A 24,592-nucleotide genomic window follows, 5' to 3' on the forward strand; every position below is an offset into this window, starting at 1 on the left:
AGGACCCCGTTGGATCCTAGTGCTCTATTGTTCCTCAGTTTTTAATTGTGTCTGTTACTGTGGCCTCTGAGATACCAGTTATTTGGTGGGCTAGGCCGGGTGCAAAGCATGGTTTGTGGGGAGGAGTGTGTGATGTGCTCTGGTGACTAGAGTACAACTGCTTTCGGAATTTACCCACTCTTGGTCCACCATTCAGTTCTCCTTTGTCTGGCCGGCATTGCTTAGTTGGTTCATGTGCTTCCAAAGAAAAATATTTCCCCTTTTATTGAGGAGGGTGAATATTTTCAGCTATTCTGCTTCAATCATCTTTGTTCTTAGCTACCAGACTTTCCTTCTGTGCGTTGCTCGAAGAGCGGGATTGTTTGACTTTGGGTGGTTTGTTTCCTCTTCTTCTTGCCTTCAGGGCCTTTAGAAGACTCCATTTGTTTGTGTGTAGCTCCTTTGGATCGATGTGTAAGGGGGATGTATGGGTGTGTGTGGCCTGTGTGGGTTCTGTATACACCCACTAATGCCTGTTGAAGATCTGCTGGAAGAGCCTACCAATGCTCCTTTGAGTGTGACTATTCCTGATGATACGGGAGTTGTCTCTTTGATTGTTCTCTACTCGGTTAGGTTTGTACCAAGATTTGCAAACCATTTTATTCTGCTGAGGACCTTGTAGCGTTCTTCCCTGGATGGATCCCCTAGTGTTTGGAGGAGTGGTGCAGCTTTACCATCTAGTTGAAAAATTGCTGTCAATGGTCTACGGTCACTCTCTTCCCTGTTGTCGGCTTCAAAGTTACTGAGATAAGGGTTCAACTGACCAGAGATGAAAATGTAGTTGATTGTAGATTCATTCCTGAGCAAAGGGAGTGGGGTTCATTGTGGATCCTGGGCCTCTTTGATGGCATGCATGGAGGCTAAGCCATGAATGATAAGAAGGCAGCACCACTGTTGGGGGATGGGGGTATTTTTAAGGCTTCCCCAGCATCAGGGTGTTTAAGTCCCCAGTGATTATTGGGAGATATGAAACATATTTGTTTAAAAGTTCTTCGATTATTGTTACCAATTATTTTAATGCCTGATTTTTTCAGGTGGAACGAGGGGTTGATGTAGCAGTTGATTATCATAGTCGGATTGAGAAATTATTGCTTTTTAGTCCTTTGATGAGTAGGGCTTGCAGATCTGACATTTTGTTTGGGATTACTGTGGTGTCTATTCTGCAAGCGTGATTTATAAAAATGGAGAGCCCACAGGGCAGCTGCCCATTAATGTTATGTTTTGTTGCTGCGTTGTGGAACTCTTAAAAACCTGAGAAGGTTGTTGTCTCAGTAGCCCAGGTCTCCTATAAGCAGAGAATGTCACTTTTATGAAGATAATCTATTTCAGAAGTGGTCCCAAGAAGTTTTTTAAGGCCTGCCACTTTCCAGGATGTAATTGATAGTTGTGTGTAAGATCCGAAAGTCCTAATAGAGTTCCTTTGGCTGCCGATCTTTATGATGTTAGTGGTGCCATCATGAGAGACGGCTGTCCAGTCGGTCCCTGATTCCAGGTTCGATGTTTGGCCAAGGCTCGCTGAGAAAAACTGTCCTTTGGTCGTGTGTGCCTATTATTCTGTACGCTTAATGGGGCTTGGGCGTTGTTGTTAAATTATTCCCCTATTAGTTGCCATCCGCACCCCTCAGGATGGAGTAGACTTCATTCTTTAGCAAGGTTATTTTGAGCACATGTGGGTATTTCTCTGGTGCGAGGGCTGTGATACCTATCCACCATTCCACCAAAAGGGATTGTTCCTTTGTCGTTATCCCCTGAGGATAATGGCAGCCGACCCCTATCGAAGTGGACTTGCCATGGGTGTCCCCTGATAGGCTCAGAAACTTGAACCAAACAAGGTTGTCCGATTGTAAATGGCCAATGTGGGGATGTGCTTAAATAGGCAAACGTATATTGCCCCTATTTAAGATATTGTAGTGTCCCTTGATGGGGTTAGTACTACCTTGTGTGTTGTTTTTGAGATATAATTCTCAGTGGGTAGAGCTCTATATCTCGGCTGAGAAATACTTATATTGGATCCCAATCCTGCCTCTCAGTGTCTGGCTTTTGGGATGGGGCTTGAGGACAGTGAGGCATTTGGCTTGCAAGATGTCAGGGTACCCAGGAGTGTGGAACCCCAAATAAGACCTGCCTCAGTGTTTTGGCTGGTTTCCCCAGATGAGCAAGGTTGCGTAGTTGAGTCAGTCTTCACTGTTATCGGCGGAGGAGCTAGTTGAATATCAAAAGCTGGGCTTTTCGGCTTGTCCAGTTCCCCCGCGATGATTTCTAGATGAGGAAGAATTTTGATTGCTTGTTCCTGTGCCTCTATTGTTTTTGCTGTGGGCTTTGCGGTGAAAATCGGATAGGTCTGGGATTTGTCGTCTTTACCTTGTGCTAGTTGGTTCTAAATTGTTAGCAAGGATGCAACACTTTTGGACGTTTTGGCCTTTTTATGTTGTTTCCTTTGTTTCTTCTGAGCCCTTCTAGAGGGCGGCACCACTTGGTGTTTCTGAATGAGTTAACTGCCCTTGATTTCCTCTACTGTAGATGAAGTTCTGGTGCTAAGGCTTTGTCCCGGTGAGCTGAAGGGGAAATTGGTGCCTGAGGTTAAACCTTGGTTGCTGGTGTTTATTGTGGGGCTACCGGTGATGTTTGTATTTCGGTGGAATTGGGAGCGAACTGGCTTTGTTGTTGAGCTTAAGTTGCATATAAGTTGACAAGTTGTTGTTCCCCGGAGCTGCCAGTTGTCCCCTTAATTGTAGCAACCAGGTCTGTTAGTAATTCAGAAGAGTTGTCCATTTGTCAATAATCGCTGCACATGAGAAAGCGCAAGGCCAGGTTTCTTGGTGTCTGAAAGTGTGTTCTCAATAAGATCTGCCTTGGTGCTCAGGGCCACTAGACGTGCAATTGATTGAAAGAGTTTTTTTTGTAACTCCATTTTGGTGGATTGCCAAAGTAGTGCTTGTGCCATGGTGTGACTTGCTTCACTGGTTGTAATTGCTTGAGGGTCATTGGTTGTATCACTATTTTGGGACGCGGGATAGCCTGATTTCTTCAGCCATTGTAAACAGCTTCAGGGTAAGCTCTAATGTTCCTTCTATTTTTGTCTCCAAATTTTGTAAAAATGTTGTTGAGAGATTCCCCATTGTTTATTTGAAGTCTGGTGCTCCTATCTTGATTGAACTAGACACTAGCAGCTCGAGGGATCTAAGCTGGGTGGAAGTCTGCAAGGAAAGTTATTGTTGATGATGTATTTGGGGTGGAATTGCATGCTCCTGTCTTTCTAGGGCGGGGGAGTTGATGACGGATCCCAATGGATTGTTGGTATGTTTCCTGAGGGACTACCCTACCTTGGGCAGGATTGAGGACTGCGTCTCCCTGTGTGTACTCGTGGGTCATGTGAAACAGGTTGCTTGCTGGTGGTGAGACTGTCTGAGAGGGGATCCTTCTCAATACTGTCAGTGGCACATGCTGGCATGGCAGTCAATGCAAGAGGTTTGCCACCATTAGGGATGAGTTTTTTGTGAAAAGTGTGTGATAAGTCCTGCTGTTGCAACCTTCTGAGGTGATTTCAGAGCGGAGTTTGCCTGAACTACGTTCTGTGCACGTCTAAGATTTTGGGACGTCACTGAAGTCAAGGAGGTTTTCCCTCTTGAGAGTCAGATTCTAACAGCGTGTGAGCTTCTTTTTGGTCATCCTGCAGTTGAGGAGGATATCCTGGCCTCCACAGAGCACCTTTTTCTGTGACTCCTTGAAGGATCTTATGGGTATGGCTTTTGGGAACCTTTCCAATTTTTATGAAGGACGTCTGGGGTGATTGAAATTGCTGGCTGACAGAAACGACAGTGTGAGTCTCCTACCTCCATGAACTTGATTTACACTAAGGCGGTGCTCAGAACTCTATTGAGGGATGCGGACTCATGCTGCAGTAATAACTTCCGGGCACTGGTTCTTACCAGGGCCTGTGAGAAGGTCTTTGAGCTTGTGGATCCCCCCTCTCATAACTAGTAGAGTGAGTTTCTTGCAGTCCTTGGGCCTCAGCCTTCCGGGCCTCCTCCAGACAAAATGTGCAGGGAGCAATGGGTCATAAAGTCCAGCACTACTATTGTTGGACAACTACCGCTGTGGAGTAGGGTGGGACTGGACCAGATTCTGCCTCACTGAAGGTGCTGCTGCTGGCTAAGAGTCCCAGAGGCAAGGTGAGGCAGAGCTCAGGTGAGCCTAGCAGCCCCAGGGCCCCTGCTAGACGCACTCGGTCCTCTCCAAGCTAGTCCGCCTCCGCTCGGGGGAGGCAGTCTGGAAGGCTAATGGCTTCCTGGTGTCTTGGGTCAGGACGGAGCAGCAGCTCCACAGTGGGTGCAACAAGGCAGGACCCGCAAGCCACGCCCGGTCTTTTCTCCTCGCCGGACTGCCAGCTGCCACCTCCTGGAGGAAAGGGCACAAGCCTGGCACAAGCGGCACCAGTGTGGCAGTGGATCTGCAGTGGGACCGGGGCCACTTTCGCTCACCCTCGTGTCGGGGTTGACATTGGCGTCTGACATGCCTACAGTGACACCAGGTGGTAAGGAATGTACATCAAGTTACAAACAACAGGATGTGGCTGCCAAGTAACGACACTCGTATCCAGTCATGGCTCTTAAGTCAAGATCACTTTTCTAGCGTAGATGTTCAAGCCCAGAAGTTACTGGTAAAATTAGAGCGCTGGTGCATTGAATAAGGTACGCCAGTACACAGACCATCAGCTGAAGTCCAGTTCACAGACACACACAGAAGCATTAGCTAGTTTTAGTGTTTTTTTGCCACTTTGTAGGGCAGATGAGCCTAAAAATAATGCTGTTCTCCCCCCAAGGGATGGCAGAAGCAGCCAAAATGTGTTCACAGAAAAAAGGTGAGCAACCCTTGCCTAAAGGGGGCTCCCTAACATGTCCATAAACATATCTCTGGGGCAGAGTGGGCTTTTTGCCCCCCCCCCCGGGGCAGAACGACTGGGGTTGTTTTTTGGGGGAGGTAATCCTAGGCATCCCTCATTATGGGCAGGCCACACCTCTCTTTTATTTAACCCCTTGGCTGCAGGGCACATTCCCCTGCTGTGCTGGGGGAGGGGGGCGTGCACAGCACCCCGGTGCTCATGACGAGCTCAGCTCGTCATGGGCCATGGTTCTCGTGTGCTCATGGCCGCACCCATTTTCGTCGAACGTTCAGCACAGCAGGGGAATTATCCCTGCGTGTGAACGTTCCACGGCTCATGACGAGCTCAGCTCGTCCTGAGTACATGGGAACTGTTGCTCATGACGAGCTGAGCTCGCCATGAGCATGGGAGGGTTAAAAATATATTCCTGGAGTCTAGTGTGCTTTCTGCCCCCTCAGTGCCAGTTTGGGGGTAATAACCCCCAACTGCTCCCTCAAGGTGGGCAGAAAGACTGTCCCTTCTTTGTTTGGGAGTTAGGTACATTTGCATTCCCATTCTGGGCAGTCCCTCCCCCTCTTTTAGATAGAAAAATATCCTTGGTGTTGAGAGGGCTTTTTGCCCTCCCCCAGGGGGCAGATCAGTAGTAATAAACCCATCTGCCTCCTGAGAGGCTGAACGATTGTCCCTTTTGTGTTGGGCGGTGGTGGCATGGGCATGAATATTTTTGGGAGCCCCCACAATCCCTTGTGTCTAGTGGGCTTTATATCCACCGCAGGGGCAGATTGGGGGCTATTGCCCCCATCTGCACCCTGGGGGGCTGAAAGCCGGTTCCACAATTTGGGAGGGGTGGGACATTATAATACCCATTTACAGCAGTCCCCACCCCTACGTTTGTACACAAAATTAAATCTCTGATGCCCGGGGGGGGCAGATTTGGGGCGATTGCTCCCATCTGTGCCCTGGGGGGGAGCAAAAAGACTGTGACAATATTTCAGAGGGGTGGGGGCATTATAATGCCCATTTAGGGCAGCCCCCACCCCTACGTTTACACACAAAAAGAAATCCCTGGTGTCTAGTGTGCTTTCTGCCCCCCCAGGGAGGAAAGATTGGGGGATATTGCCCCATCTGTGCCCTGGTGGAATATAAAGACTGTGACAATATTTCTGAGGGGTGGGGACATTATAATGTCCATATAGGGCAGCCACCAAGCCTAAGTTTGCGCAAAAAAAGAAATATTTGGTGCCTACAGTTTTTTCTGCCCCCTGGGGAAAGATTGAGGGCTATTAAACCCATCTGCTCCCTAGAGGAGCAGAAAGACTGTGCCAATATTTCAAAGGGGTGAGGGCAATAAACTGCCCATTTAGAGCAGCCCCCAACCCTAAATTTGCACACAACAAAAAATCCCTGGTGTCTAGTGTGCTTTCTGCCCCCCGGGGGCCGGATATGGGGCTATCATCCCCATCAGTGACCCGAGGGGTCAGAAAGACTGTGCCAATATATAGGAGGGGTGAGGCATTTAAATATCCATTTAGGGCCGCCTCCACCCCTCCTGAGGTCATTTTCAGCCCTCGGGACCCCATCCGACCGAGCATGGCCATCTTGAGGACTGTGGAGGGAGCGTTATGGCCCCGCAGTCCTGGCGGGCTCTCACCTTCTACAAGAGCCAGCATTACTTTTTACACCCAAGGAACTGCTGCCATGCAGCTCCCTGGGTGTTAAAAGCAAATTGTGCTCCACTTTGAACAAGCAAGAGCAAAATGCTCTTGCTTGTTCAAGGCAGAGTAGGAAACTGCAATGTCCTGGGAGTGGGTACCCAAGACTTTTCTGGAGTGGGCCCTGGAATGGTGGTTCCCAGGGCCATGGAGGGCTCCTGCAAGGGGCGCCATATGGCCCCCTCCCATCTTGTGTATAGCAGCTGGTCCCTGGGTTGTTCTGCCGATCTGGGGTTATTACTCCCGATCTGGCCCCCTGGGGGAGCAGGGGGCGGGGGGGGGGGCAAAAGCCCACTAGACACCAGGGATTTTTTCTCTATCTAACAGAGGAGTTGAGTCCCTCAATTACCCCATTTATTAGTGTATTTGTGCCCCAGGGAGGTGGCAGTCCCTGGGGTTGTGTGGGGAGGCCAGAGCACCCCACACATCAATATTTATTAATTTAGGGGGAGGTGGGTGTCTCTGGGTCTATGATAAGCCCTAGTAGGGGGGGCCAGTACACCCCCTTCTATATTAATCATATACCCCCAGGACCTTGCCCATGCTGGGGTTATTTTAAAGCACTTGCTTTTTTTTTGCTGTGAATTGGCAATTATCAGGAATTACGGGAATTTGCAAATAAAATGCTTTTATGCCATGGTGGAGATCCCAGGAGGACTCCGAGACCATGACTTGGGGGTCAGGGTATTCCTACTCTGCCCCCTTTTCTTTATTTTCACATTTGTTTTTGGGACTTGGCTTCAACCAGGAAGTGTTGGCAGCCAATCAGAGCAGTGCATTTCACTGCAAGAGCTCTCTTTGTACGCGAAGACTTCGCAACCAGATTTATCACTATTAATTTAAACATACATTTCTCAACTGCTAAACGGATTTACACCAAATAAGCAAATTGCACTGCCTTGAACCAACATCTACCTTCCCACTAAATTTGGTGTAAGGTTCGGCTAAAGTTTCCTACGGGAATTAACATTAAAAACGCAACCCTATTTCGCACCCCAAATTCTGGGTCCCCACTGTACAGATCACCCCCAAACTTTCCATTAGAACAGAACCCATTTTGACACTTTTTTAGGAAAATTTAATGCAGATTAGTCAAACGATGCCAAAGTTATAGCCAAGTCAAAAAATGCTTTTCAAATACATATATGTGAAATTAAGTATAGTAAAACTTTGCTTACCCACAGAAACTTACCTTAACATTATTTGTGTCCTCAATTTACTTGACACAATATTGTGTCTACACAATATTTTTATTTTGAGATTTTATCCAAACACCAGTTGGTGACACTAGGATCCCTACCCAAATAGTAAATCCTAAATCCTCTAATTTTGAACACAAAGGGTCTGATTTATATTTTAGCGAATGGGTTACTCTGTGAGAACAGTGATGAATATCCCACCCGCCGAAATATAAATCCCTTAGGCTTACTAAATAAGTCTAGACTCAACCCACTAGTAGCTATGTGACAGGCTTAATTTAGATAAAATTTGAAAAAGTATTGAGAGGTATCAAGACAGTTAGAAAGTCAAAACACACTATTGTTAGACCTAACAGCCTTAGGGTGGCCTTCCCCCTGACTTTCTGCCTACCTTCTCCACTGTTCTGGCATCATTTTTGCTGGTTTTAGGACTCTGTGCAATTTCCACTGCTAACCAGTGCTAAAGTGCTTGTGCTTTCTCTCCTCTAAAAATAGTATTATTGGTTCATCCTCAACTGATAGATTTAATTTACCTATAACTCTCTAGTAAAGTGGTACCCCTTGCCTGTAAATTAAATACTACTTGTGGGCCTGCAGCACTGATTGCACCACCAACTTAAGTAGCCTTTTTAACCATGTTTCAGACCTGCAACTGCAGAACATGTGTGTGCAGGTTACACTGCCATATTGACCTGGCAAAACAACCCATTTGCCAAGCACAAACCTTCCCTTTTTATACAAATAAGTCACCACTAAAGTAGGTCATGTAAAACCCACAAGCTAGGGTGGGTTGTACATGACCTACTTCACAGACAGGACATATTTTTACATGTCATTGTAGTTATACACTCCCAAAGTCATTTTACAGTGTTGCAAGGCCTATCTCATCCATAGTATAACATTAGGATAACCGTATTACATTTTATTTGTATAATGTCCAACTGGGAAGAGTTAAGACTTCAGGTTTGGTGCCTATGGAATCTCAATTTATAGTCATGTTTATGGTGAAGTTGGATTTTAAAATGCAATTCTGAAAATGCTGCTTTTAGAAGCCTGCATTTTCAGATTATAGCCATTTGGTGCCTGCCACAGTCTCTGTTCAGTATGAGTTGGGTGACAGCTGGGCTTTGTGTATTCCCTCTAGACAGCCACCCACAGGGAACTTAGATGTTGCATAATAGGCCATACAGGGATGGGAGTGAGGATCTGGGCACAGCCTCACACTTACATCTGAGTAAGTAGTGTCCTGTCCACACACAAAGGGCTGCATACCACATTTAGTGAGTCTGGAGCCAGGGCAGGAAGGGAAGAGAACTGTGCACTTCAAAGCCCTTCTCTGAAGTCTCCCTTTACTTCAAAGGCACCACTGGGTGTAAGTAATGGACCTCTGACATCATGAAGTCAGTATACTTCTGAACCTGTGACCATCTGCTAAGAAGGAGAATTGCTGTGCTGCTGAAAGGACTGCCACTCTGTTGGACTGCTGTTTGCTGGTCTCCTGCCTTGCTGTGCTGCTGGACTGCTGCCTTCTGTTCCCCTGCCTGGGTGAGAAGGATTGGAGCTGCATCACTTGAACCCACAGTGACTCCAAAGGCTTGCTGGGTTGCCTTCAGATTTGAGGGCCCTGGGAGATACAAATCTTCCATCCATCCTTCTCCTACACCTGTACTCTGCAATCTGTGAGTCTGCCCTGCCATGTGGCGCCACCCCAATCCTGGACCTGGGCCTAAGGTATTTTATCCACTAGAACCAACAAATCCTTTGCTGCGTGAGCAGAATCGATGCATCACTGCAGGAACCGGACCATCGCACTGCTTTGGAACTGCCACTGCGGAACCAATGCATTGCAGACTCTGCGTGGAGAAGATCGATGCATCACCTCTACTGAGTGGAGAAACCCAGCGTCTTGCCTTCATAACCCGTGTATCTTGGACCCACCTCATCACCTGCTGCATAGGAGTAAATCAACTTATCCCCACTACTGCATGGGGAACACCAACTTATCACTTAGCTGCACCCCGCATCTTTGTTGACGCTCCAGGATCAAGGTACGTTTGTTCAGTGGCCCTAAGCTGGTCCCTGCATCTAGCCTGCGCTCCCTCATGGTCGGCCTGAACTTTTGACTTTTCCCCGGTCCAGCACGACTATAAATCCCAAATAGGCACTTATTACCGCTAAGCCCTATTTTATAGTTTACTCTTTAAAAATTCATATCTCCAGTTCTACTTAATGTAGTTTTGTTGTTTTATTTATAAAATTAAGTTCTATTTTTCTGGTGTGGAGACTTTTTGTGGGGTTTTCATTGTTTTACTGTTTGAGGTGTTACACAAATATTTTCCACATTGCCTCTTAAGTTAAGCCTGACTGCTCTCTGCCAGGCTACCACAGGTTGAGCACAGGATAATTTAGGGTGTGTTGAGACTTACCCTGACTAGGAACGTTGTTCACGCTTGGACAGGGTGCATACCTTAGCCAACCAGAAACTCAATGTCTAACAACTGAATTCTGGAAATCAAAAAATATTTATTTAGATAAATGACATAGATGTGAAAAAAAACTGCAATCAGCTCAACCAAGAATTATGAATTTCTCTAACTTTTTAACTTTTTAAATTAAACAATCCCAAGAAACACCATAGTATCTTTTGGTGCAGTTGAGCAGGATATAGGCACACGTCAACCCTGATGCATGAGTTCACTGCTGAGCATAGTGTTTCAACTAGGCCAGGGCAGAATTTTTCACACTCCACGCTCCGCTGAGCACATGAAGCAATTTTTGATAAACCACTCTGCGACTGATTTGCGAGTCGCTATTCCTTCGTACATCTAGCCCCTAGTCATAGAGACCGTGTCAGAGTTGAAAAATACAGCTGACTGTGACCGTGAATGAGTCGGATACAAAAGGTTGAATAGGATATCATCGAATTGTAATACAGCGGACAAGATATACGTCACGTTCATGACAGAGTATCCTAGCTAACAAGATCCTAATGAGGCCCTTAGTCTCTTTTTTGGAAGTAAAAAACCTCTGCTGGAATGAAGTTGCAAGCTATAGCTGCCGAGGGCTCCATGAGGCCAAAAAGCCCTTCTGAGGAGGACTGCTAGACAAGATTTGCTGCTGCAGAGAAGAACATAGCCGAAGCTGCTGAGAAGTCAGGCCGAACAAAGATGCACCTTGGATGGATAAACGTGCAGGATGATCCAAGTCTCCTCTTAGTTCTCTAAGTCACCAGTATTAGATTTTGACTATCTGGGCACTTTTAGCACCACTCTCATGGGTCCAGTACTGGAGAGGCACTACTTGAGGTGTCAGGACTAAGGTGCTGGTTCTAGATGGAGGGAGGCTGTTCTGTCACTAAGGATCTGATCACTCTGGTAGTCTTAGGTTCATTGGAGAAGTAAATCTTAAAGTGTTCATGTCCAATATACGATGCACCCTGCCCTTTGGCTACCTTGGGACCACCTTACCTGTGACTTATAGATAATAAAATAGGAGTTTAAAGACAAAAGACAAAAAACAACAATTAACACCCACACATAGAATAAATGGAGAACTCTAAATGTTAGGTCTGTCAAATGGAGAACGCTATGTTGGGATAACTGTCAGGTCTGCCAACAAGGGTCATTCAGGAAAATCAATTTGGCCTGTTTCTTGAAATAAGCAGTGGAAAGATTGGCTCTAATCTCAGTAGGAAGAGTATTTCAAATTCTAGGTGCAGGGCCGTAGAAAAGATGATTGTACATACTTTTCTTCTTGAATTTGGGAGCTTTCAAGAGAAGTGTGGTTGTAGTTCTTAAGTTCCGACTTGAGCCAGAAAGAATTAGCTTGTACACCAGATGGGCCGGAGTGTTGTAATGCAAGGCCTTATGTGTGAGGCAAGCTATTTTAAAGCAAATCCTCTCTTCAATAGACAGTCACTTAAGAGGCACAAGGTCAGCTGTAATGTGATCTTGTTTTTTGGACCCTGTGATGAGCCTGGCCGCTGCATTGAGATGGCTCTGAGAGGGGCCAAGCTCGCTTTAGGCAGCCCCGCAATGGTCACCAGACCACCAGACCATATTCAAGACGGGGATTGCACCACAGGTTGTATGTCTTCGGTCGGAAGGAAAGGTTTGATTTTTTGGGGGGATATTATGATCAAGGGATTTCAGAGTGTCATTCACAATGATTGTTAGTGCAATTTCAGTACTATGCCCTGCTCTGAAACCGGATTGATAGAGGTCCAGTAGTTGAAATTTCTCTATATGGTTGCAGAGCTGCTTGTGGAGGCATTTCTCGAGAACTTTGGCTAACACCATGGTGTTTGCAATAGGTCTGTAGTTGTTGGGCTCAGATAAATCCGAGTTGGGCTTCTTAGGGAATGGGAGTGACTTGTCCAATTTTGAGGCAATCAGGGATGCTCCCCTTCAGTAGAGATTCATGAATAATCTGTGACCAAAGAGGTAGAATGGCCAAGTTGAGGTCTTTAAAATTTTTTGCAGGAAGTGGATCATTGAAGTCATTGTCCGGTTTTAGAATTGCCATCTCGTGTAGTAATTCTGTGTAATCTGGCAGGATGAAGGAATTCCAAGAGGCGTCATTTTTGGGAGAACAAATAAGGAAAAAGGAGACTGCCAAGGGAACCACCAGTTCTTCTGGATATGTGGTGTGGATTAGAGGCGGCACCATGGGAGTGACAAGTCGGAGCTGCAGTTCAATTTTCCTATTTTTTTCAGAAAAGTGCACTGTGAAGTCCTCCCCGCTAGGAAGTGGAGTCACAGAGGACAGGTTTTGGTTGGAGATGTGGTTTGCTTGTTGTTTGATAATTTAAAATAGCATCTTAGGTCTGTTTTTGGCGCCGTCCAGTTATGCCCTAAAATGGTCAGTTTTAGCGATGCAGATTTTTTTATTGTAGGCACTTCTCATTTTTCTCAGCTGATAGAGTCTGGTGGTGGAAGGCTCGTTTCTCCAGGACCTCTCTAAAAGCCTACGTGTGTGCCAAGTGTCATTTAGGGAACCATTAAACCAAGGTGTGGATTGTTTGAGAGGAATGCTTTTAAATTGTTTTGGCGCAATGGTGTCAAAGATATTAGTCACAGTGCTAATGTAATGGCCAGATAGATCCTCCAGATTAGTCATGTTAGGAGGAGGCTGAAGTCTATTCAAGGTGATGGAAGTAAGGGCATTGATGTTGAATTCTCTCATGTTGCGAGACCATTGTCCCTTTCTGCAAGGGGTCTTTTCCAGTATATGAAAGGCAATTTGCTGAGGATCCGACCAGTCACAACGTAGGATGTCCTTCATTTCAATGAGATTGTCTCTAGCAATTATGAGGTCAAGGGGGGGGCCTTTTTTGTGGGTGGGTCCCTTGCAGAACTGAGTGAAGTTGAGATTGGAGAGGAAAGTCTTAAAGGAGCTAACTAAGAGATTGTTGGTGTCATTCCAATGGAGGTTTAAGTCTCCAAGGAAGATATGGTTCGGTTGATCAGAACATGAGTTAATGAGCTCCATGATTTTCTCTATGAAGATAAAATTGTCACCAGGAGGATGGTAAATTGCGTATGCAGGCCATGGCCCTGAGGTTGGGGTCTCCAGGTCCATCACAGGCTCCAGGAGGGGGGCCGCGTGCCCCCCTCCCATTACATGCAGACCCCCGGGGTGGTGGTGGTCCCCAGGGCTCCTTAACCGATCCCCAAATTTACATATTAGTGCCGCCCACACAGGTATTTATTTTTCTAAAAAGAAGTCCCGAGGGTGGTGGTCCCCAGGGCAGCGGGGGGGCTGTGTACCCCCGCAAATATTTCTAGAAAGCCCCGGGGTGGCGGTCCCCGGGGCTGCGGGGGTCCTCCTGGGACCCCGCAAATACTTTTGGAGATATCCCCAGAACTTGGACCACCCGGGAGCTAATTATTAACGAAGCACGGGAGCCCACGTTTATTTTTTTTGGGTGGCTGGATCCGCCGATCCGTTGCGCATTTCACCATTTAAAACAACATTTTTGGCTCTCGGGGTCCTTGTGGGACCCCCTAAGCAGGCCTAGGGGGTCAGGGTGTTTCTACCCTGTCCCCTTTTCTTGTTTCGCACCTAAGTTTTTCTCTTTTCTTGTGCCTTCACCGAGGCACAAGATGGCTGTTAACACTTCCTGGTTTGAAGTGTTGACAGCCAATTAGCATGCAGCTCGTGATCAGCAGGGTGCGCGGATCCAGCGCACCTCTATATATCGATATTTTTGTACTTTTTATTTTCTCAGCAACTACTGAATGAATTTACACCATTTAACAAGAAGAGTTCTTCCTGAACCAAGGGCTACCTTTGTGCCAAATTTGGTGTAATTCTGTTCAGCAGTTGGGGCTGTAGCCGTGTCTAAAAGTTCCTATGGAAATGAACATGGAGAAAACACGTTTTCGGACCCCCCTTTTTTCTCGGTCCCTGCTTGCTGAATCACCCTGAAATTTCGCGTAGATTCATCAACCAGCACCAAAGTTATCAGGAAATGAATGTCACGATTTTCCTAAAGATAATAGGTCCTAACTATCTAACTATAACTACCTACGGGTGACCGCCAGTAGGTAATATGTGTGTGTGTGTGTGTGCGTGTGTGTGATTGTGTGGGTGTGTGTGTGTGTGTGTGTATGTGTGTGTGTGTGTGTGTGTGTATATATATATATATATATCTATATATATATATATAGATATATATATATATATATATCCATATTTATGTTGTTGGAAAAAGGGTTACTAGATGAGAGTGATGAAACCCTACTCAAGTACCAATTACAATCCCTGTCAAGGTAAAACACAAGCAAATCCAAACCTAAGCAGCACTTAACTCTCTGATAGCTTGACACAAAGCAGTCAGGCTTAATTTAAAGGCAATGTCTGTGGTATTTATGCACCACTTCTAACATTAATAAAGTGAAAACACAACACAGGAAAAATCTCACCCCAATTTAGATAAAAAGATTAACAATTCATACATTTTCCTTAAGATCAAAACAACAAATATATTAGGAGAACTAGAGATATGCAATTTCAAAGATTTAAGTGAAAATAGTGCCTAGAGGGTGGGTTTATGTTGTTGTCCTGGACCGGGACAAAGTCACAGGTTCAGGCAGACGCTTTGGATCATGGGCCGGATACAGAGACCAAGTCAGGCCTGTTGCACAAAGTACATTAAATTGTGGTTGGGGTGGGTGGTGAGATCCTGCATTGTGCAGAGGCTGTTCCTTGGAAGGTGTGGGGCTTTGCCTCACAATCCTGATTTTGTCATCTCAAATGCCATCAACAAGAGGCTTGCGAAGTCCTGCATCTAAGTTGCTGCAGGCATTGGCAGTTTCAAAGAAGCTACAGGGCTCCTATGCAAAGTTCTGCGTCATCGCCAAGGTTGACGTCTATGCAAGGCTTATATTGTGACAAGCCTGTATCAAGGATACCTCACGTAGTGGAGGTTCTGAGGAGACTGCAAGCCACAGTGCTAGGTCCAGTGTTGGGGATGCATAGTGCTGCAGCAGTTCTAATGTGGCTGAGAGGAGATGCATTGCGCTGCATTGGTTCTGCTCACTGGACCACTGCTGTGCTGGTGAAGTTTCTTCAGGCCCACTTCCATAGGTCAAGGACTGAGGATCTGATTCACATAACTAACTTAAGACAAAATCCTAAACTTACACTCATTTTGGTATTCACAGAAAGCACTTACTCATTTCAGTATTCACAGAAGTTAGGAGTCATAACTTTAGGACTCCTAAATACCTTCTGTGAATACTGACAGTCTTACAGTTAGGATTTTTCTCAGTTTAGGAGTAGGCAATTTAGGACTCCTAACTTTAGGACTCTTAAATCACTTCTGTGAATTCTCGAAGGCTCAAAGTTAGGATGTTCTCAGTTTAGGAGTCCTAAAGTTAAGAGTCCTAACTTTACTACTCCTGAACTGAGAAAAATCTTAACTTTAAGACTTTCGGTATTCACTGACATTTATTAGTCATAAAGTTAGGATTCCTAACTTCTGTGAATACCAAATGAGTAAGTGCCTTCTGTGAATACCAAAATGAGTAAGTGCCTTCTGTGAATACCAAAATGGTAGTAAGTTTAGGATTATGTCTTACGTTAGTTCTGTGAATCGGGCCCTGAGTTAGCACCACTTCCAAAGTAGGACTCACAGCAGAGTCCAGGTGTTGGGTTCACAGTGGTTGGAGCCTTTTCTGTCCCTGAATCTGATCAAGCTGCCAGCCAACCAGCCCAGGTGATCCTGGAATCAAACTGCAGGGCCAGACCTTTTACTCAGGCAGCAAGCCAGCAAGGCTACAGAGAAGTAGTCCTACTTGCAAAGCAGCAGTGACATACTTGTACAGTGGTCTATAGGGGTATACACAGTGGCCACTTTGAAATTGGAGAAGTTTCTGAAGGTTTACACGGCCAGAGGAGTGTGGAATTTCCTGCCTTGGCCCCAACTAGTCTGGGATCACAAAAGTGTAACATATTTTGTGAGTCTGTTCAAACAAAACCTTTGTGTTGTGCAGGTGTTTGTAGGTGACAGCTGCTCCCCCTCATCAAGTTAGAAAGGTACCATCCTGCCAACACATATTCTCCTTTTCCTTACAGTTGGAACAATGCAAAAGGAAATAACTGCCCCTTGTACCTGGTCATGTGACCCAGGGTACAGGCTATAGTCACCAAATTGTCAGGACAAGAAAATGTCAACTTTATGAAAGTGGCAATTTCAGAAATTGACTTAATGTCCAACCTTATTGAAGAGGGCTTTAAATTACAATTCTTTAGATACCAAACTCAATATTCCTACCTGCTCTCAATTGAAAGTTATCACTTATTAAATGTAATCGGATTTTCCAATGTTGTCATATCGGAGATGTAGGCCTTGCAGTAGTGAAAACAAATGTTTTTCACTACCAGAACATGTAAAGTTTTAAAGTACATGCCCAACTTACAAAATACACTGCACCCTGCCCAATGGGCAGTTTAGGGTCTAATCTAGGTGTGCCTTATATATATTAAAAAGGAAGGTTTAGGCCTGTAAAGGGTTTTATTTGCAATGGAAGGCCTGAGCTTTGTGAGTCCTAAAACAACAACTGCAAATGCACATGTCTACCATTGATGGGATCCTTACAATTAATGTTGAAAGGGGTGAATTGTGCATGTTCTTTTGCCTTCATTGGCCATGGTTTAAGCTAGTCTTACTCTGTGCTCTTGCTGTTCAAAAAAAACTAAGCATTCCATATGTGTTACAAATTAGTATGAGTTAACACTGTTGGAGTGCTTGTTTCTTTTTTAATAATAGCTGTATACATTATGGGGCATATTAGTAATGAAGCTCAGCGTTAGCCTCTTTGGCTTAACGTCGCACTCTGCCACTTCTGAAATGCAGGGCTGCGCCATATTTACAAGGATTTGGTGCAGCCCTGAGTTTCCCCTTGTGATGGTGCCAATATAACCGCCTAGCGCCAACGCAGACACCCTTGCACGATAGTTCATGGGTGCCTGCGTTGCAGGAGATGCTTGTTTATGTGCAGGAAGGTGTCCCTTACTACACATAAACAATCAGAAATCGCATTTTGTAACTTCTATGTGTGCTGCTTAATTCAGCACACATAGAAGTTGCAAAATGTAGTTTTAATGGATGTTTATGTGCATGAAGGGACACCTTCCTGCACATAAACAAACAAGGGTGTTCTGTTCTTTCTATGTGTGCTGCACAATGCAGCACACATGAAAACAGCAAAAATGTGGAGAAATTAAACATTTCCCCATGTTGTGCAGGGGTAAGACCAGGTTTTCCCTGGTCTTAATTTTGGCACTGCCCCATGTTTACGCCATACATGCAAATATGGAGCAGTGCCCAAATCAATGGGTGTGGCGATGGAATGCCCAACACAACACCCATTGCTTGCCCCTTCCCCCCTAAGTCTAGCATGTAAGTGTGCCATATTTAAAAGGCAATGTTAAGCCACATTAAATGGCTTAATGCTACCTTATAGATAAGACAAAGCCACTATTGCCACTACAACATCAGAACAAGTGAACCTGTGATGGCGATAGGGGCTTGTAAATTTGCCCCTCAGTTTCTTAGGATTCAGTGTGTAAGTCATACCTTGGATAGTAGTATGCGTATAACCTGAAAGTACCATCCTTCTGTACAAAAAGAAACCTATTGCTATGCTATCCCCATGACAAACACAGGTCTTCCTACACAAAGTGTGAATAACCACTTTTGCATTTTATATCACTCTGTATTCTTATTTTTTTTAACATAATTTAGTTTGTATTTTAAGTCAGACTTAAGACAAACTTAGGACAGACTTAAGACAGACTTAGGACAGACTTAAGACAAACTTAAGACAGACTTAAGACAGACTTAAGACAAACTTAAGACAAACTTAGGACAGACTTAAGACAGACTTAAGACAACATCCTAACTTTACTACTACTAAATGCCTTCTGTGAATACCAAAAGTAGTAAGTTTAGGATTTTGTCGTAAGTTAGTTCTGTGAATCGGGTCCATCCTCATTTGATGAATTCACAGCAAATATTATTACATGTTATCACAAAAAAATGTACAGTGATCCCATCAATTATGTTGTTTCAGTTATCATCAGTAAGGTGATCAATAATGTTATAGAATCTGTCATTGAACACGTCATGAGTGGTGTAATATGTGAGGTTATGAACAGTCCTGGCGAGTGCGAAAGTCATAGTCCCCACAAGTACTCTGGGAATGAAGAACTCCTAGCTCCTGCTCGGATCCAGGGACTAGAACTCCTGTCCATATGTTAGGTCGTTCGCATCCTCTTTACCTGCTTCAGGGACACAAAGGAAAGAAACTTGGGGGTATATTACCAACAACTAGCGATAATTTTTGTCTCTAACTTGTTTAGAGACAAAAATTATCGCCGCACATCGGCGATTTTTATCGCAGATAAACCTTGCTATTAGCAAGGTTTATCGCAAATGCGATAAAAAACGGCCGCAATGCATGAATATCGCTGAAAAGTCAGCGATATTCATGCATTATCGAGCAAATGCTCTTAGCCATGTTATCCACCTCCCATTGGATAACATGGTGAAGAACTGCTCAGGGCAGGTGTTAGCATTTGGAGATATTCGCGCTTAGCGCGAATATCTCCAAAAGTTGGTAATAGGAGATAGCGATGTTAGCGACTGTTTCCAGTCGCTAACATCTTGGCACGCCCACTTTGCATGTCATTAGTGATAAATATCACTGACATGCAAAGCGGGGCCCAAGATGGTCGCTATCTCCTATTAGCTGTCACTAACTGGTGTTAGCGACAGCTTGGTAATAGGGAGATAATTTTATCTCCGCTTTCTTGGCTTTTAAAGCCAAAAAAGCGGAGATAAACCCCTTGATAATATACCCCTGTATTCCTAAAGGAATCAGATTACCATTGAGCTCTGAGCCCTGCAGGAAATCTGGGTGAAGATAGACCCAGTGCTTAGAAGCCTGCCCTAATGAGTTGGGGGCTGCAGGAATAAATAGGAGAAACTCTCCTGAAAACTTTGAAAATTATGGCACTTTATTATTTCAGAAAACCTAGGAAGGACTTAGATAAGGAGCTGATGTTTGCTGATGAAGGTGGCACTCAACGTAGGCAAGAAATTCAGGTTCATCCCATTCAGAGCTTTTTGTCGAACTAACAACTGGATCAGTGTGACCTCGTGGCAAAAGCATTCAATCTCATGAAACCCTTACTGGCTATTGCTTCCAGTCCAGCCCCACTAGAGGATTCTGCCTTCCAGAAAAGTCACTAATTCCAAAGGTGACATTCTTTGGACTAGGGTGAGATAGATTAACTTATCTGACTAGCAAAGCATGCTTAGTGGCTATACATTTAGATTTGTCCTGCTCAGAGCTTTTAATGCCAAAGCCGATGTTTTCAGTAAGGGCTCAATAATGACATATCTGACTATAGGGATCCCAGTAGGCCACTGACTTCGACCTTACCTATTTTTTTCTGAAATTTGGATAATTAGCCATTGTGTAATTTCATGACATTTCTGAAAAATTACACACGGTTACATGTTATATACAAAATGCAAAAGTGGCATTTGGTGCTATATTTCAGTGTGAAAAACATCCTTGCGTCCTCTTTGCATGCAACAATGCACTTTACATGAAAATAATGGGGCAAAATAACAAAAGCAATGTGAACAGCCACTCATGTTCTGTCATTTCTGTTGTTCATGTGTGTTCACATTAAATTTTTACAGCAAAGATCACATTTGCAGTAAATATTTATCACGACCAACATTATAATTATGTGGCATAATAGCATAATTTTGAGGATTTCACATAACAAGAGTATTGTGAAATTACTAGCATTTTTGTAACTACTCCACCCTACCCTTGAACTATTTTGATGATCTTGGTTCCTACTGATTATGCAAATTGTCGCTATTTTTCAAATTTAGATTGGGAGAGTTACTGTGTTGTATTCTTTGCATTAAAATTGTTGATACTCTGCATACATACCTTCTCTAGAACGTTCCTGTTTATTGCACCATAGCTACAGCTGTTTAGTAGAGAGTCTCTCAGACGTATATTTTACTTAACCAGAGTGGGTTTACTGAGTTGCCATCGGTACCCAATCCCAAATTAACAACCCCATTTGAGACACCGATCAGAGCACCTCATCTCCCACATCAGACTTACCTTTATAGGCGAACATCATGCTTTATTACCAGTGTAAGTATAAAGGCAATGTTTTAAACTAGAGGCCTGATGTAGCGACATAAAAGTGACACGAACCAGTGGAAAGTGCTTATCTGGCTTTTACGTTCCATAAAATTGCCTTCAAATAACTTAAAGTAGTGTTTTTGATTAAGGGGGCATCCCATGGATGGCAGCCGGGAATTCCCACGCTGTGGTGTTTGATGCAAAGCCCTATCTACAAAAAATAATAAACAGGGATTTGCAGTAAACAATTTAGGGGCATATTCTGAAGAACGTGTGATAACCATCGTAAATTTAGCTTAACGCAACTGTGCATATCGCAGTCTATCGTGAGAAAATAACACTGTCTTAACGTCCAATTCCCAACCCGGCGGCACCATAAGATAGTAGCAGGATAACTTGCCAAATGACTGCGCAAAATTCAACGTGACCAACAAAAAATGAGAAACACAAACGCCAAAAAAGTTGCGATGCCCCAAAGCGCGAAACCAAAATTAGGGAAAACCTTCGACAGCCCTACAATTCCCAAGAGTCATGCGGGAAAACGCACTATAAAAGCCCCACACAAAAAAACACGCCAAAACCAATTCAAACTGCGTAGCACCATGCATGCACCAGGACCAAGCGCAGAGGACAAGCCAAACCCCACAAGCCCCACGGAGGACCAGCATGGAACTCATTGTTTGGGGAAGAGCCAGGAGAAGAGGAAGAGGAAGACGGGGTTCAGTTCACAGGAAGACTGGATCATCATCAAGGAGGCGATAGGACACTACCAACAACTGTTCATCACCTCCAATGTGACATTGGCAACACAAACGAAATATAGCAGTCCATAGTCACCAACGTCAATGCATTCGGAATGGCGAGGAGGTTAATAGAGGAGGTCAAAAGGTGCTGGCATGATGTGCAATGGCAGACCAAATAGAAACTCGCTGCCAACAGGAAGGCAGCAACGGCGACTGGAGGTGGGAGTCCTGCACCACAGGAGGAGCTGGTTGAGCTGGAGCAAATGGTGGCCATAGTCACCAGTGTGGAGACGGTGGCAGGAGTCGGGGGCCTAGACACAGCACAATATGAGATGAGCCAACAGCAACAGGGCAAGTGATGGCCAGGGACTCGGGGAACGGGGGGAGATGGGCACAATGGCACACATGCACAATCATGTGTAGCACACCTCACACACACAAGGACAGTGGAACATGTCCCTGATACCCTTGGCACACTGCCGCACACATACAAACACCAAGTAGGCCCCTGTCCACCATGTTCATATATGGGCCCCCTCCGAATAACCAAGGACACTACCAATCCATGCACATGTAATGAATCCAGAAAAGCAGCGGCTCTGTGAGCCACATTGACTAAGCAAGTGACACTGCATGCCCGATAGTATGGCAGCAGCATAAATGAATGACACAGTGCATGAATCAACATGGAGGTGGCCCAGTGTGGATCACATCCGTAAAGAAGCAGGTCACACTCTGACACATCCACGTGCACCTACAACCCATGCCGTCCAATACATGCAGCAGACAAACAATGCACCAGGCCATAAAATGTGTCCAGGAGCACAAATTACCCAAGTCGCAAACATCCCAGCCCCCCAAAAGCACACAATTCAAAGGCACACCACCTCAAAGGGACAAGGGTCGACGAAATCAGAGCTGCAGAGTCGACTCCCCCAAAATGCAGCACACACACATAGCAACACAGAACATCACCAATGATGGCAATGTGGGATAAAGTTCAACACACCTACACCACAGGACAGAGGACACAACATGTTCCGATTGTGCATAGTAACTGGCCACTCAAATCTGACATTGCCTGACACTGTGTGATGACAATGCACGGGTACTACCACACATCCGTCATGTACTTGAAAAACCCACTGTCTGCTATCAAATAGCCAGCTCCACCAAAACAGTCACAATGTGCATTGTCATGCAGTCTGAATGTAAACATCTGCTAAGCCCTCCAACACATGCTCCATCAAATGGGGTATAATTCCCATTACCGACTTGACTTGCTATGATTTATTTTAAAATATAATTTTTTGTGAATCGTTTGATTAGCGGCATTTTAATTACTTGTACTCTAAACTTACTTGGGATTGGCTTTCACTCTCCCCGGTCCACCATGAGCTTCGCTCGTTTGCTGTGGAGGGAGATTCTTTCTTTCCCTACTCTATTTACATCAAAAATCAATTTCTGGCGGAAGGGTGAGCTGTCTAGTTGTTTTACCACTCCCACCCTTTAAAAACAATGTGCTGGGCGACGTGCAGTGGATGCGTGCAGCGGGCACGCCAAAGGCAAGCCCGTCTGTGCCCGTCCGTGCCATGCCGCCGCCAGACGCCAGCCCCGCTGCATGTTTCTCCACAGATAGTGCACTAAGCCCCAAACAGCACCTTGCCTATTCCAAACAGGAGATGTGAAGCATTGGAAAGATCATAGCCAATGCTAAGGGGGGAAACAACATCAATTTGTGCACCAACCAGTTCCCTCTGAATATGGAGGGTCCACTTTCATGCAAGCGCTGTGAGTTTGAGACTTTACCACCTTCTCAGGAAGCGGTGTCACTTACCACTCAAGACACTGATAACACCCTTTTGAAAACGAGCTGGAATTGTTTTTTAAAGCAAATGTTTGCTCTTTTCCTAAACACCCAATTAATATCTGGGATCTTTTTTCGTCCTCTATCCCGGATATCGAATTTCTAACGGAGACTTGGATAAAACCATCCTCCACTCCTGATACCGCGATCGCGGTACCGGATGGGTACCATATCCTAAAACTGGATAGGCCAATCAAAGTAGGTGAAGGAGTCACCATAATTTATAAAGACCCAATACAAGTTTATTTATTTTTATTTTGGGAATTTGTAGAGCGCGACTGATACCTTGCAGGCTTCCTGGCGCTGTAGAATACTCTGTTAGCGAATAACCGGGGGAGATAGTCAAACGGACAGTTATTGAGGGAAAAGCCAGGTCTTGATACGTCTCCTGAACGGAAGAAGCTGGGACATCTGACGTATGTCAGTGGGCAGGCTGTTCCACAGCTTGGCCGCTGCAACCCTGAAGGATCTTCCCCCTGTTCTGGCTTTATTAAATCTGGGTACCTTTACCAGACAAGCCGAGGACGAGCGTAGATCTCTGGCAGGAGTGTACCACATAAACAGGGCTCGCAGAGGTTTAGGTCCAAGTCCATGCAGAGCCTTAAAGACAATGCAGAGGGACTTGAAGGCCACTCGTTGTTTTAGAGGTAGCCAGTGCAGCTCAGATAGAGCTGCTGTGGCCGAAGCCCTCCTCGACCAGCCAAGAGCCAGCTTAGCGGCGGCAGATTGCATTCGCTGAAGACGCTCCATCAGCGTGACTGGAGACTCCAGGAGCAGGGCGTTACAATAGTCAAGGCGACTGAGTATCGTACACCTGACTATTGACGCCCTGGCTTGTGCCGGGAGGAGAGGCATGATTTTCCGCAGTGAGCGAAGCAGGGCTGTGCATATCCCCACGGTTTTCGTCACCTGGGTTTCCATACTTAATTTGTTGTCAAGCATGGCTCCCAGGTTGCGAACCGAGGGAACCGGCAGAGGTTTGTCACTAAACTCTGGGGGCCAGAAATCAGTCGGAAACTGACGGGGTATCTTGGTGCCTGAACAGAACAGGACCTCCGTTTTTGCGGAGTTAAACTGGAGGGAGTTTATGTGAAGCCAACCAGCCGTCTCTCTTAGGCAGTCGTGGAAGGTCGAGAAAGGAGTGGCATCTTCACCTTCCCAAGAGAGGATGAGTTGTGTATCATCCGCGTAGTTTATTGTTTTGATCCCAAAGGATTGGATTAGTTTGATTAGCGGGAAGAGATACACATTAAAAAGTCCCTCTATTAGACAGTTTTAGTACTGATAACATTGAAATCTTGGTTTTTAGACTCCACTTTCATTCATAGCTGAGTTGAAAGGGTGCTCTTGTTTATCGCCTCCCTGAACCTATTTCTAATTCTATTTCACACCTACTAGATATACTGGCAACTCATGTCATATCATCAGATAAATTTGTCCTCCTGGGAGATTTTAATGTACATA

The sequence above is a fragment of the Lissotriton helveticus genome, chromosome 3_2 (genome assembly GCF_964261635.1).
Source record: "Lissotriton helveticus chromosome 3_2, aLisHel1.1, whole genome shotgun sequence".
In the NCBI taxonomy this organism is placed as follows: domain Eukaryota; kingdom Metazoa; phylum Chordata; class Amphibia; order Caudata; family Salamandridae; genus Lissotriton; species Lissotriton helveticus.